Below are 15,532 nucleotides of genomic sequence, written 5' to 3'. Positions count from 1 at the left end.
GTCCAGAAAAGTCCAAAACAAACAGACAAAACCTAAATCAGGGGTCCGTTCTTCGTACGTTGCTTAAAACATCCGAGATCAAATGACACATCCAAGATGATTTCATCCGGCTTATCCTGATCCAGCTAATTGGGTTCTTCGAACACACCTGTTGTTTATGATTAGTATGGCTGGATTGAGTTATCTGAGACAACTGCGCGCTCATGCGTTTGTTTAAAAGGGGAAATGTATCGATAGTAGAAACAATGATCAGCAACGCTGCTATTGGCTGTTCAGCAAAGAACGCCCACAGTTTTTCTCCCAAGCAGAACAAGAGCTTGGAAGGTTATGCCGAATTTGAGTCATTAATTAAAACCTCAAAATCTGTTAAAGCCAGGAGAGAGGGCCGGCATAAAGCAGCAGACAAATTAATGCGTAAATACTGTCCATGGTAGATGTTTCTATCACATTCTACAGCATTAATTTTTGCATTTTAATAATTTTATATTATTTGTTCTTTTATATCAGAGCCTCCACGGGACCCACTAGAACATGGGGACAAGTAAAAATGAAATACAAGAATATTCTACAAAATGGTAGCCTTTAATTATTACACTTTATTTTAAAAAGGCACTTGTTATGTCAAGAGATCCAAATTTCAGTGTCATTCCTTAGAGACGGGAAGTAAAGGACACGTGCAAACTGGGAATTTTAACAAAAAAAAAAATCTTTATCCATAAAAAATTTAAATCTTCCTTTTCCAAGTCATCCACAGTTTACACGGTAAAACTGTATTGCTCCGTGTCTAGATAATCCATCCATAGTTTTTTCTAATACAATATACGGCTTGACAGGAAGCAAGCCTTTCAAAGTAAAACTAAACTTCACAATAAAATGGCCCGAACAACTCTTCTTACTGAATATGATAAAAATAAAAAGCAAACTATCATTTAAATAACTTAAATATTTTAGATTTATGGCTCCAACATCACTTTTTCCTCTTTAAAAGCCACTGTTAAATGATGTGTTTGTCTGTTTATAACAGCCACCAAGAAAAATCTCTCTACAATTACACTGTTGCGCTGCGCTAAAGGATTGCGCAATACGTGATTAATTTGAAAAACTCAGCAAATTATTCTTGCACCTTCCGCAACAGGTTGCAGTCGTAAAAATGGACATGGCTACGGCAGACTTCCCTATCTCCTCCGCGTATACAGCCGTGATCTAATCTTGTTTACATGAAATAAGCCTGCTCTGGAGCAGGCTTAAGCTGGCGCACATGTTGCTATGACAACAAGTGCAGGATGTCTTTCGAAGAACCAAACGATCCAAGATCATGCCGAATCGTCAACAATGAAATCCCGCTAACTGAGTTAGCGACGTACGAAGAACGGACCCCAGACATCTATGTCTGTTTTTGATTGATTTTTTTTATCTACTAATGAAAGCTGTTTATGTTGTCTTTTTGCTGTCCATTCTTTTAGTGTAACCTTATGTGTAAATTTACTTTTATTTCTTGGATTATGACTTGCTGTTTTGACATAGCAAACCTTAAATTGCAAAAACTATTTCTAAAATACTTATGGGTTATAACAAAACACAAATAATTTGTGCTACAACACAAAATAGAACAATACAAAAACTGTAATACATTAGGATCATCTTAGATTAAGATGAAAATCAGAATACCCCTTCAGGTCAGCTAAGAGATTTGTCGTATAAAACTCAAGACTTGCACTTATGTGATTATTATGTTTGTATTCCTTATGTTTCTTAGTTACATAAAATCTTTTTACGTTTATTAGTTACTTCGTACAACTTCATTTCACACCAACACTAAATAATTTCAACAAATTGTTTGCAGCCAATATGCCACAACGTTTTGGGATGCATTGTGGGGCTTGTGTTGCATGTTCTTGGTCTATTCTGCCATCTATTGGTGTGTTGGGGAAACGGTTTTGTTTTATGTGCACATGTCCCTACTGCAGCTTTAATTGAGTAAATAAGAGCGGCAAAAGTTTCTGGCACACCTTTAATAACTTCCAAAGTGCTTGGAAGGGAAACAAAGATCTGGAGAGGTAAGGACTTCAGCAAAGCTTGAAATACTAGGTAAGTATTTTTAGACCAACATGTTTCAACTTGACAGTTAAAAACCTCAAAGTACATTACAGTATAAACAATAAACGTGAATAAAAGCTAAAAGGCTGAAACTTAGTCAGGATTTAGATATTAAAGCAGAAATGTTGAAAGCTCTGCTTTTTGTTCCAACTCAACCTTGCTGCCAAGTTTTGGACCAAGTGACTGCGATAAGGAGCTTTTTATTGATGCAGAGATAAGGAAAATAAAAACAATAAAGGTTTCATCTCTCTCCTGTTTAAACTTCAATGTCTGTAAGAAGCAGCTTCCATGTTATAATGTGAAAAAATGCTTAGGTATGTGATGTGAATTAACTTAGTGCACACCAACCTTTGTGTTTACTTAAACTGACAATGGACATTTTTAAGTAATATGGAAGGTTTGACATGCAAATAACTAATTAGCATAATTCTAGTCTGTAGCTCATATTGTGTTGGACAGTTTGTAAAGTTGTGTTCAGTCTATTGACCGTTTAGTTAGTGTATTGCATTAAAGTAAGCTGATAGGTTGTAAAAATATATTTTAGAAAAGCAGGGATGTGTGTGTGAATCCTTTTTTTGGGGAGCAAGAGTTGTTTAGGAGGCAGCAGTCAACTGTGTTGAGGAAGACATTATTATGACCCAGATTGATACGCGTTTGTGTTGACGCAGGTTCTAAGCTTTATATAATAAAAAATTGACACACATGGACGTAGACCTAAAATAACAGAACAAGAGAGACTGACCTTAGCAGAGATGAAGTACTGTTTCGAACTACCCATGTGTTTGTGAATGAAGTTTTACCCAGAGATTCTACCCTCCATGCACCTGCAGTCAGTAGCAAGAATAGCAAGTGGTTCTGGGTAACCCTCAGGGCAGCGGCTTCACTGCATTGAGTTGACGCTTTGTATGAAAGAATAAAAACAACTAACTCCTAAAAGAGTATAAAACCTAATGTAACCCTAGTTTGTTTGGCTGGTATTATTATCTGCATTTTTTAAGCTCCTCTGTTTTAGGTCTGTGTTTGTTTTTTTGATGGTGAAGTTAAAAGTACTACCGTATTTATTGGACTATAAACCGCACTTAAAATCCTTAAATCTTCTCAATAATTCATGGTGTGCCTTATAATCCAGCGCGCCTGATGATCCGAAAAATGCGGTAGCTAAAAGTAACATGTTCCCGTAGTGTTGTGTCGTTCACGAGTGATTAATTCAAAAGAATGAATTGGATGGAGCCAAAAATAAAAACAAAACCATAAAAAAATCAGAGGGGAAACATCAGAGCAGCACGGTAGGCTCCAGTGAGGGGGAGAGCTGTGGAGGGAGAGCAGCAGAACGCAAAGGGAAGGGACCTGTACGGCGTGCTTGTGCTGAAAATTTCAGGCTAAGTCCATGGTTTTCTGAGAACTTCCAACTACCAGCTTTGATATAGAAAAGTTTTCTCATTAGTCATTCATATTAGTAAATGAATCAGTAAATTCTGGTTGGTTACATGTGAACGCTATATTTTGCTGTCATGTCACCTGAAACCAACACTTATGCCTGCTGAGAAGGTGAGGACCGACTGTGAAGTACAGATTGTGGGAAAACAGACACATATCTGCATTTAACCTCGTCTTCATCGGGGTCAAAGGCAAACAAGCTGATATTTTTCTCTGAGAGAGAAAACAATCATCACAATCGGACCTGAGAATAGTCTGCTAACATGGTTTGCTTTACATTGGGAAGCTTTAGTATCTTGATTGATTTGTATTTAAGTGTTTTTCCTCCATCATAGTTTATGTTTTTGGAATCCCGTTCAATTACTGTTTCTTTAATAAATCACAAAAAGCTGTCTATATATACACAATACAGCTAGCATTATGTCAAGGAGCATAGGCAGTCTCTAATCCAATCCCTCTCCTTGTCTGTTTACCTCGCCAGACATGTTTTTAACAACTAGTTTTACATGAAAGACCAGGAAATCTCCTGGTATGAGGAAATACCAAAATAAAAACAGAATAGGTTTTGTGAACGTTGATGTCAGCAATAACTTTCTGTAACACATCACAGACATTTTTCTCCTTTTGTGTATAATCGTAAACTATAAAGAAATGTCTGTGGTTACGTACCACATTTTAGGACTTATAAACAGCCAATCACAATGGCAGCACAGTTATGGGGAGTTATGAGGTTCTTTATTTAAACATGTTTTAAAGGTTTCTTTTAAGAGTTTGTGTATAACATGTTTTTATACACTTAAATACCATGCAAGGATGTGTAACCTGTATCCCCACCTTTGATTATTCATGTAAATATTACACAAAAAGGTTTAAAAAAAATAGAAATACAAAAGAAGTACAACAAAAATGGGCTGAAAAATATTCCCCTAAATATATACAGCTAGAATATAAAACAACATAACATAGGTAAATAGATAAATAATGAGCAAAAACCACAAGAAAATATAAATAAAATTTGACACTGTGGCAAGCAGTATATGAAAATAACCTGTTTTCCTTTTGTATTTTTTAGAATATATGACTGTTATAGCTCAGCATTTTAAATATAGAGCTTTCCAAAAACAGTAATTTCAAAAGGAATGAGTTATGTCATTAACCATTAGGTGTCACTGTTGACATAATCTCGGGTGAACTTTTTTTCCCCGACGTGTGCAGGTTTTTTGTGTCATTCCTTGTCTAAACATTTTTGGTCGAGTGAAATCATGAGTCATTAGATAAAATCAGTGCTACATTTTAAAATATCTGATCTGTTTTTATGCTATGCAAATAGGAACAAAGCCAATCTGTGTCTGTGTGATAAACAACGGAGTTATTCTTTGATAAGGGCAGCTCGTGCTCAACGAGTTTTTGTTGTGCAAGTAAAAATTCATGCTTGCCATTATTTGTCCAAAGACCAAATAGATGGAAACCCTCAACTGGTTGAGCAAAATAAAGCTCATCAGTTCAACTGAAAGTTTGATGTTCAGGACATAACTGACCTGTTTTATGATGGTCAGAATAGAATAGAATATACTGTAAGTTAATTAATGTTGGCTCCTCATTAAGGAACCAACAGGGAGTGGATTAGACTGCAAGTACATCTAACAAAATTTGGATATTGCAAATATTTGTCAGTCATTGCAGAAGATGAAAATTATATTTTACAAAAACAAAATCATTACGCTTAGAGTGAAATACTCAAATCATTTGTTTCTTGTAATTTTGATGATTATGGCTTACAGGTAAAGAAAATAATTTCTTATTCAACTTATTCAAAAGTAGGACATTATCATGACAAATGACGTACATCATGGATATATAAAATACATTATTTGGGTTCTAACACTAGACCTTGACGGATAAGAGAGTGATGGTCAAAAATTGAAAGTATTGAAAATATATTAGTGTGTGTGTGTGTGTGTGTGTGTGTGTGTGTGTGTGTGTGTGTGTGTGTGTGTGTGTGTGTGTGTGTGTGTGTGTGTGTGTGTGTGTGTGCTTCACAGAATATAGCTGGGGTTCCTCTTTAGGCTGTATGCATCATTTTCATGTGTTTGTGCTTATGCTTTGGTTTTGTTTTGGTCAATGAGGAGGTTTTGGTCAATGAGGAGGCCTTATTGAGATCTAAGGTGTTTTTAAAGTGTCCTCTTGAGTTTTTTTGAGTCGAATACTCATGGTTGATGGCAGTCCTCGTCTGACCAGTTCATCTTTAATCTGCAGAGGAAAACACAAGGCTTTATTGAGGTGGAATCAGCAGCACGTTATAGACATAACTGATCTCAGTTTGTGTTTTTCATTCTCGATTAAACAAAATAGTCTTTGCAAAAACTGAGATTTGCCTCTGACATGTGTAGCATATTTTAAATGAACACCCAAATAAAATTTTATTGAGAATGAAGTACATTTTAAAACACTACAACAAGAGAAAAAGCAGACATAGTGGAAGGAAAGTATCTCATTCTCTGACAGTAGAATCAGCCTAACCAGTCAGATGACTGAAAATAAGATTCAAGATTCAAGTTTGTCGAGTTACTGACCTGTTTCACAATGGTTTCATAATCATTTTCCAGTGATAAATTTGTAGAGATCCTGCCATTCAGAACAATCACATAATCTAGAAAGAAAATATTTAACATTCAATTGAAAGTCATAGGTGGTTCTAGACAGGGGCCAACGGGGGTTAAGGTTTCCTGTTGAAATGGAGCTGGTACCTGTTATGACCCCTGAACTTAATACATAATAGTACATCGAGTTCTTATGATGATATGCACTGGCCTGTGATAGACTGACAACCTGTCCAGGGTGTAACCCGCCTCTTGCCCATTGACAGCTGGAGATAGGCACCAGCACCCCTTGTAAATTTGTACAAGTACAATTGTTCTGCTGGCATTATGATGTACACTACAAAATTTCAACTTTAGTCACACTTACTTGGTCCTGAAGCATGTGTTGAATTTGTACTGGTGGGTGTAATAGGTGGAATTGTTGGAGGTTGGGTAGTTGAAGTAGTGGTGGGAGTTCTAGTACTGGTGGTTGGAGGTTGAGTTGTTGTAGGAGGTAGGGGTGTTGTAGTTGTGGTTGGAGGTTGAGTTGTAGGAGGTAGGGGTGTTGTAGTTGTAGTCGTGGGTGGAGACTGGGTTGCTGTAGTAGGAATAGGTGTTGTAGTTGTGGTTGGGGATTGAGTTGTTGTAGTAGGGATAGGTGTCATAGTCGTAGTTGGGGATTGGGTTGTTGTAATGGGGATGGGTGTCATTGTTGTGGTTGGGGATTGTGTTGTTGTAGTAGGGATGGGTGCTGTTGTAGTTGTAACTGTAGTTGTGGTTGGAGGCTGGGTTGTTGTAGTAGAGATAGGTGCTGTTGTAGTTGTAACTGTAGTTGTGGTTGGAGATTGGGTTGTTGTAGTAGGGATGGGTGTCGTTGTCGTGGTTGGGGATTGGATTGTTGTAGTAGGGATGGGTGCTGTTGTAGTTGTAACTGTAGTTGTGGTTGGAGATTGGGTTGTTGTAGTAGGGATGGGTGCTGTTGTAGTTGTAACTGTAGTTGTGGTTGGAGATTGGGTTGTTGTAGTAGGGATTGGTGCTGTTGTAGTTGTAACTGTAGTTGTGGTTGGAGATTGGGTTGTTGTAGTAGGGATGGGTGTGGTAGTCGTGGTTGGAGATTGGGTTGTTGTAGTAGGGATGGGTGCTGTTGTAGTTGTAACTATAGTTGTGGTTGGAGATTGGGTTGTTGTAGTAGGGATAGGTGTCGTTGTCGTGGTTGGGAATTGGGTTGTTGTAGTAGGGATGGGTGCTGTTGTAGTTATAACTGTAGTCGTTGTTGGAGAATGGGTTGTTGTAGTAGGGATGGGTGTCGTTGTCGTAGTTGGAGATTGGGTTGTTGTAATAGGGATGGGTGCTGTTGTAGTTGTTACTGTAGTTGTGGTTGGAGAATGGGTTGTTGTAGTAGGGATGAGTGTTGTTGTCGTGGTTGGGGATTGGGTTGTTGTAGTAGGGATGGGTGCTGTTGTAGTTGTAACTGTAGTCGTGGTTGGAGAATGGGTTGTTGTAGTAGGGATGGGTGTCGTTGTCGTAGTTGGAGATTGGGTTGTTGTAATAGGGATGGGTGCTGTTGTAGTTCTTACTGTAGTTGTGGTTGGAGATTGGGTTGTTGTAGTAGGGATGGGTGCTGTTGTAGTTGTAACTATAGTTGTGGTTGGAGATTGGGTTGTTGTAGTAGGGATAGGTGTCGTTGTCGTGGTTGGGGATTGGGTTGTTGTAGTAGGGATGGGTGCTGTTGTAGTTGTAACTGTAGTCGTGGTTGGAGATTGGGTTGTTGTAGTAGGGTTGGGTGCTGTTGTAGTTGTAACTGTAGTTGTGGTTGGAGAATGGGTTGTTGTAGTAGGGTTGGGTGCTGTTGTGGTTATAACTGTAGTCATGGTTGGAGACTGGGTTGTTGTAGTAGGGATGGGTGTCATAGTCGTCGTTGGGGATTGGGTTGTTGTGGTAGGTAGGCCTGCGGTTGTAGTTGTAACTATAGTCGTGGTTGGAGATTGGGTTGTTGTAGTAGGTATGGGTGCTGTTGTAGTTGTAACTGTAGTTGTTGTTGGAGATTGGGTTGTTGTAGTAGGGATGGGTGCTGTTGTAGTTGTAACTGTAGTCGCGGTTGGAGGCTGGGTTGTTGTAGTAGGGTTGGGTGCTGTTGTAGTTGTAACTGTAGTCGCGGTTGGAGGCTGGGTTGTTGTAGTAGGGTTGGGTGCTGTTGTAGTTATAACTGTAGTCATGGTTGGAGACTGGGTTGTTGTAGTAGGGACGGGTGTCATAGTTGTGGTTGGGGATAGGGTTGTTGTAATAGGTGTAGTTGTTGTTGGACCTATTAACAGAAGAGCACATTTCTTCAAATATCAGTTCAGAAAAAACTGATTGAATTACAAATTAAGGAAATACAAGGAATATTTCAACTCACTGTTTCCAACTGTTACAATAACACAGCGAAGCTCAGACTGATACACAGAACTGGAGTCACTGTGAAAGTATTTTGAAAAAGTAAATTTATTACTGACTTACTGGAGAAATTACTTTTGAGAGAAGTTAAAGTCATGAAATAACAAAGGTAGCTTCAAAAATCTGACATACATCACAGATAAACAGAATACATAAAAACTAATCTATCTTAACCTGGCCAGCCAGATTGATAATGTGTAGAACTCTATGTTCTGCACATTATCAATTTGGGACTGCTTCTGTCGAATCTATTTGGGGAAAGGAACAAATTTCAACTGAACTTTCCAAGATGATTGGGCGAAGCAACACCTGTTAGACAATCACGATATCAAATTAAAACGTAAGCAACACACGTCATGAGAAACCACAAGAAGGTAAGCTAGTCAAGGCACTTTATATTCTATTATCAAAGAAGAAATCGTGGATTTTGACAAAACAGATGTGATTGCAGTGAATACATGTGCATCCTCTTGCGTTGCCATGTTTATGTTGGTTATGTTGTGGGCTCCTCAACTTTTGCTTTTGTCACATCAGTATGTCCCGCCTTAAACCATGATACCGCAACGTGATTGGCCCAAAGGTTTTTTTTCTTTGGAAACAAATGGTCTCATGTGTATGAACGCACAAATACCACGAGAATTTATCTTGCAGGCAAGGTTAAATCTTGCTGCATGTTGATTTTTTAATTCCTTTTTGCAAAGAAAAGAAGAAACTCTAGAATTTATTTTTAGTATAGTCTCTCAAAACTTATCAATAAGGGCAACATTTAATTATTGTAAGCTTCAGTGAGCAAATTTGTCTTGGTTTATTAACTCATTACCTATTAATGATTTAATCTAAATTTGATTGATCTTAGCAATCAACTAATTATTAATTGATAAGTGGCCATTTTATTACCAGCCTGAGTTTTCTCTTGTATCAAGAGGGCTATTAAGGTGGTCACTTAAGCAGCTTGTTGAGTGTTTATATTTAAAAGCAAAAGTGCATAAAATGCATTTGGCATCCTTTTCGTTAAACTTGTCTAGTATTCCCACACCAAACGCCTTCTGTACATGTTAATGACATAATTGAAATCATAAAGGTAACAAGTTAGATACAGACTCTGCCTGGACGACAAAGCAGATGGGGTGGCTTTCACCATCTTCAGTTGCAGATGGGGTCCAGGTGAGAGAGAAGTTTCCTGATCCAGATGAACTCTTAATAGCATTGTGTGGCCCACTGAACAGGAGCCCAATTGATCTTTAACGAAAAAGGAAATACAAACAAGTTAGAAAAGTTAAACAAGTTGGTAGTTAGAAATATTTTTTACATTTTTCTATCTCCAAACAGAGCAGTTTCCTTGGAATCAGCCAATGTTTTCCTTCATGCCATAATAGAAAACAGCTGACAGACATCTAACTCAGGTATGAAAACATTTCTCTTAAACAGATAAGGGCAGATTCTTGACTAGATGGCATGATGTACTTACTCTTAAAATCCATTGTTGTGTTAACATTTAATTGTTTTTTTTTCTCCATTTCAATTGTACTTACGTGGCTTGAGTTGCCTCTGCTCTGATGGGGATTTCCAGCATCTGGTTGACAGGAGTGTAGAGCTGAGCTCTGTTGTCTGGAGTTGGACTCAGGAATCTGGGCAGATAGAGACCTTCTGTACAGGATGGTGGTGCAGGATCCACTGCAACAATACAGGGAAACCACAAGCTCAGTCCTGATTAAATAGACTTAAGAAATATACTGATTTATCTGTATGGTAGTCTGCATGTAGCAACTTCAATCCACAAATGGAGGATCCTTCCTGTTCGCAATGTTGAGTCCAACTTTTATTTCATGCTGGGCATGCCAGTGTCAGGTTATGTAACATGCAAACACAGCCCCTATGCAATCACCAGAGCCGTAGGACAAATCTGAACACATGTGTCACCATTACAACCAATATTCACTTTGGCTTCTCCAATACCAGTCTCTAATTATTACTCTTAGGTGGAACATATGAATATGGTACCATGGCATTTTACAGTAGTCCTTTCGTGGCTTAATATATTTTTGACAATTTCCAGTGATATCATTGCAGGAAGCCAACCCATAAACCATACTTTAATGCTTATTAATGTGTTGTCTTTGTATTTTACAAACTAAGGCTGAATCACGTGGCCAAATTAATTAACCTGGAGTTACAGTGTCAGCACATGAAGCTGTGCTAAACAGTTCTCTTTCAAGGGTATTAAGCTCCTGCCCCAGTTGCAAGCAAAGTGTAAGACTCTGGATTGCTCAGGATTAGATGTGTTTGTAAGAGAGTGAAAAAATTAATAAAACTTGTGAGTTTGTTAAAATGTAAAATTTGTATTACTTTATATACCATGTCTATCTTTGTTTAAGAGGCAAAAAAAAAAATATTTATTTACACATTTGTTTACACATTGTGTAAACATCAGGGCGTTATGATTAGCAATTTAGCCATTATTGGCCAGAGTTTAACATTTTATGGCACCAGGATGTTTTCATTCCAATTGTGAAAAGTGCTTGAAAATCAAAAATAAAAATACTTTTTGTACAAGCATGTTTTATACTAGTGTAATTTATTGAAAATTGCATATTAAAATGCCCAAATAGGCTTTTACACTTTCAGAAATAAAAAGATAAAATATGCGATCAATCTTGAGTTAACTATTGAAATTATGCGATTAATCGCGATTAACATTTTTAATTGTTTGACAGCACTAGTAATTACATTCAATTGATCCCTGTGTTTAAACCATTGTGTAGCTTGCATGTTGCTTTTATGTCTCTAAAAAGACATAAAAGTCTTGTTGAGTTCCTGTACACAGAACTCAAAAGTGAGATTTCACCAAGCAAAAATCCCAGCATTTTGCTTCAGATGCATCCATGGACCAATATTGGACAGATGTCTTCAGTATTCTGTATAGCTGATTCACTGTCACAGCTGCTTTCTGTTGCATTAAAACAGTGCAGTGATGACATACAATTGTACCTTTTAAAGCAAACTGGATGGGTATTTTGCTGATGGGATCACTGGTAGTTTTTGCCACCTGAGAACCACTGGTTGGAATCAGGTTGATGTTCTGCCTTGGAAAGTCCTCCATCACCATCTGGACTACATATGAACCTTGGCTGCTGCTTTGAGATGCGCTGAATGATAAATTACAAGACTGCAAGAAGACGGAAAGAAAACGGTGAAAATAACAGAAATCTTTTGTGCCAAACAGCATTTAGCCCCCTGTCATCCAATTTATTGCTTTCTACATCCATATTAATACACAAAAAGTTATAAGAGCATCCGAAAAAGCTGGAGATTTTAGCATTAGAAATAAGTGGCTACTGCTAGACTTACACATACTAAAGTTTCATTGTTGGATCTAAACAAGATTTCATTGCAACAAGGTTCCAATGGAGTTTGGCGGCTGTACAAACAATGCATTGTGAATCATTACACTCACTCCATAATTTAAATATGTCTTACTTTATTTTTTTGCTTAGATAATTGTTTTTGTTCTGCTAACAATAAATTAACTCAGTTGTTCAGTCAAAGCAGTGTTGTAGTCAAGTCACTATGCCTCGAGTCCGAGTCCAGGTTCGAGTCACCAGTGTTCAAGTCCGAGTCAAGTCCAAGTCATTAAAAAAAAATCCGAGTCGAGTCCGAGTCGAGTCCACTACTCATCCGAGTCAAATCCGAGTCGAGTCACTATTGATCCAAGTCCGTTGTTGGAACATGCCGTGACGTGTGATGTATGACATGAAGCAGTAACATTCCATTGCACTAATAACTCTTTCGCTGTAGTTACCCTTGGTTTTACTCGGTAAAACTACTGCTTTTTCCAAGTTTAAGACGTCTCCTAACCATGGTTTTTAAACATTGTTGTTATGGAACGTGCAACAGCGACTCGTACGCTGATAGGCCGCATATGAAGGATGTTAAAGCCGCAAGCGGCGTCGATCGGCCCTCGCAGCCAAGCGCACTCCGGCCTATTGGCCACCGCCGCGGTGCCAGTCGGCGGGCAGGGTTCGCGCACCGCCGGCCGCCCGCCACCGCAGATGCTGTCACGCATTTTCCTCGCCTGTCCACCGGCCGATTCCCACTAACGCGTTCGGCAGCGTTCCCCCATTACTCACAACAAATCTGGTGTGGATCGGTCGATGCAGCGAGGAGATACAGCCGCTTGATAATGGCAATGCATTTGGCCACCGGGCCGGACTAAATTGTTCGGCGGGACGGAAAATTTATACTGATTCCTGGACGGTGACTACAAACAGAAAAAAAAAAACGTCCGATGACGCCATGAACGCCGAGCAGAAGAAAAACATCGACTTACCTTTCTATCAACTCGGCCCGTTTTCCAGTCTTTCTAAGCCCTCGACACTCAAGCCATCGTTTGAGCTGAACGTTGGTATGTTGTTCTGCTCTCACACTGTTTGCCCAACCTTAGCAGCAAGGGGCGTTGCTCATGAGATGGTGACGTCACGTGCGCGGTACAACATTTAGATATTAAAATCATACACCAAATAATATTCTAATGACATATAAAAATTATAGCCTAATGATATAAAAAAAAGTCGAGTCTTTTTCTCAATCTTCGAGTCAGAATGATCTGAATGTAGGAGTCCGAGTCCAAGTTCGAGTCATCAGTGCTCAAGTCCAAGTCAAGTCACGAGTCTCTAAATTTAGCTAATGACTCGGACTCGAGTTCAAGTCTCGGACTCGAGTACTACAACACTGAGTCAAAGTAGAATATATATAGTGTTTGATCCTTACAGATGAGAGATTGAGGACTGACGGAGTCGTGCAGGTGACACACTCTGACAAGGAACTGGATGCATATCTACATCTAACATCATCTCCGTCGGGATCAAAGGCCAACAAGTTTATATTTCTCTGACAGGTTAATGGGACTCTGCAACAGAAAAGATATACAGAAATACACCATGAAGACTCTTCTACAGTCAGACAAAAAGAAACAACAAATAAAACAACACTCTAAAGTCTAGTTTTTTTATCACAACAGATACAGATTTTTCTGTCAATGAAATGTAAAACGTAGCTGATATGTTTAGTTTGTGTAAAAGAACAAATAATTTGTGTGGCCTAAAGTCAAACAAAATCACCTCAGAGCTGGAAGGATGGTGGTCTGTGGTGATGTGTTGGCTTTGCCGATGTCAGATCGAGTCCTTAGTTCTACATAAGTCACAGCTTTCCAGTTTGAAATCATATCAACATTAATTATCCAGTCACCACTAGAAAACCTGCAGGGGAAGTTAGGGAGTAGATTTAATTTGCAACACAGAGAATCTGGTGCAGTTTGTTGCTTGATAATTTAACTAGCAGAACCCAAAAGGTGAGCTGATCTCTAACATGGAGCTCTTATCAAACAGCTTGAGCCACTGTGGGACTGGGTGGGCTGATCTAATCCCTCCTCAGTGGTATTGGAAGAATATAATTTTTTTTAAAGTATTCAGAACTCACTCAAGCGTAAGTGGAGAGTTGTTGGGAAGCAGCCGAGATGTGACCTTTTCAGTCTGACACCACGAACTGGTTATTTCCTCAACCTTGGTACCGTTAGTAATCAGGGTCTCAACCCCGCAGTTGCCGGTGCAAGACCATGAATCATTACGGCACGAGTGAAAGTTCAGCTTGTAGCGAAGGACCACCTGTAGTAGTTTAAAGCGGTTTTTAGCATGCTTAAACTTTCACAGCCACATGTAGAAACGTAAAGTTTTTACTTACCGAGACTGATCCGTTCGTAAAAGAGTCCTTTGGATAGTAGGTCATCACAGTGCCATAGAAATGTGAAGCCTGTGAGCTGCTGACCAGCAGCAGTAGGAGAACCACCGTGAGGAACATGGTGACTGAACAGACAATGAGATTTTTTAGGGACAAGAGGAAATTATACTTTTACAGACAGCCCTCAAACTGTCTATTGTTTGTCCCGGAAATGGAAGATTTTATAGCCTGGTTTCACATTAAAACCTGGTATGAGGAAACTTTGTTCAACTGTTAGATAATGATCAGAGAAAAAAAATACATTAAAAAAACAAGGATATGCAGGGAATGTGTTCCTGCCTACATTACATTGTGTGTTAGTCACTAACACACTTTGCACACACAACAAACACTAAAGTGATAGACTTTTGTGTTCGCACTGTGTGAGTTGATGCATTTTGTATTTGATACATACACACATGCTTAATGTTATTTAAAAACACAGGTTGATTTTAATGTGAGTGATGGAAAACCAAAGTTAAATTTCTGGTTTGTGCACACAAGGTCGGCAAACAGGTTGATTCATTGTTGCCTTTTTCCAACATCGGAACTTAAACAGCCCACTGCTATAGAAACAGGCTGTGTGTAATTTTTCTCAGTTGTTGCAGGAAAGCTGAGTCGAGCTGGACATGCCAAGCTAAGAGCAGAGCTAATCTGAAGTCACCCTTCAAACTGTGCAGGTCCTCCAGAGAATGAATGCAGCCACGGCAAGAAAGCCGGACGAAGGTCCCCCATGCTGGGGAGGACGAGCGCATTCCATTGGAGCCTCTGTAAAGCACATACCAGGGATATTTACCCTTTTGAGCCACTGGCTTGCTCGCTGCTTAGAAAACAAACTGTACCTTAGAGTGATTCACTGCAACCGGATGCCCCATCTCCACAACCAGACCAGAAGTGACCAGATTTCTGAAATCAAATCCGGGGACATTTCTAGCTCGTACATAAAAAGCAATACATCTCATCAAGATGAAATTTGGAAACTGGGACAGTAATGATTTCATTTATTTTTACATATTTATTAATATTTAAACAACAAAAATCAAATGTAAAAGCAAGGAATGTGCCTCTCCACACTTTTAGTATATCCTAAGATTAGTAGAATGAATAAATCAAGAGTGTTATTAATAGAAAAATAGAACTGTGTCTCTGGGTTGGGGCAAAGTGGTGGGGTTGGGGCAAAGTGGTGGGGGTGGGAGTGGAGGGGTCAAGGG

At 38.9% G+C, this 15,532-nt stretch overlaps 1 protein-coding gene and 1 long non-coding RNA gene across 2 annotated transcripts in view; one reads left to right on the top strand and one right to left on the bottom strand.

Annotated features, from left to right (window-relative positions):
* The window catches only part of LOC105924405, a 749,458-nt gene that overhangs the window by 192,486 nt on the left and 541,440 nt on the right, over positions 1–15,532 (top strand). The gene's annotated exons all lie outside the window — the stretch shown is intronic.
* Positions 5,765–9,690, bottom strand: LOC118565766. The gene is made up of 3 exons (XR_004932591.1): positions 9,651–9,690; positions 6,108–6,184; positions 5,765–5,784 (listed from the first exon to the last, which is right to left on the bottom strand). It is a non-coding gene; the product is annotated as an uncharacterized LOC118565766 (long non-coding RNA).

The sequence above is a fragment of the Fundulus heteroclitus genome, chromosome 14 (assembly GCF_011125445.2).
Source record: "Fundulus heteroclitus isolate FHET01 chromosome 14, MU-UCD_Fhet_4.1, whole genome shotgun sequence".
NCBI classification, from domain to species: Eukaryota; Metazoa; Chordata; class Actinopteri; order Cyprinodontiformes; family Fundulidae; genus Fundulus; species Fundulus heteroclitus.
Note: the sequence above shows the minus strand (reverse complement) of the source record. Positions and strands in the feature narration are given on the sequence as shown.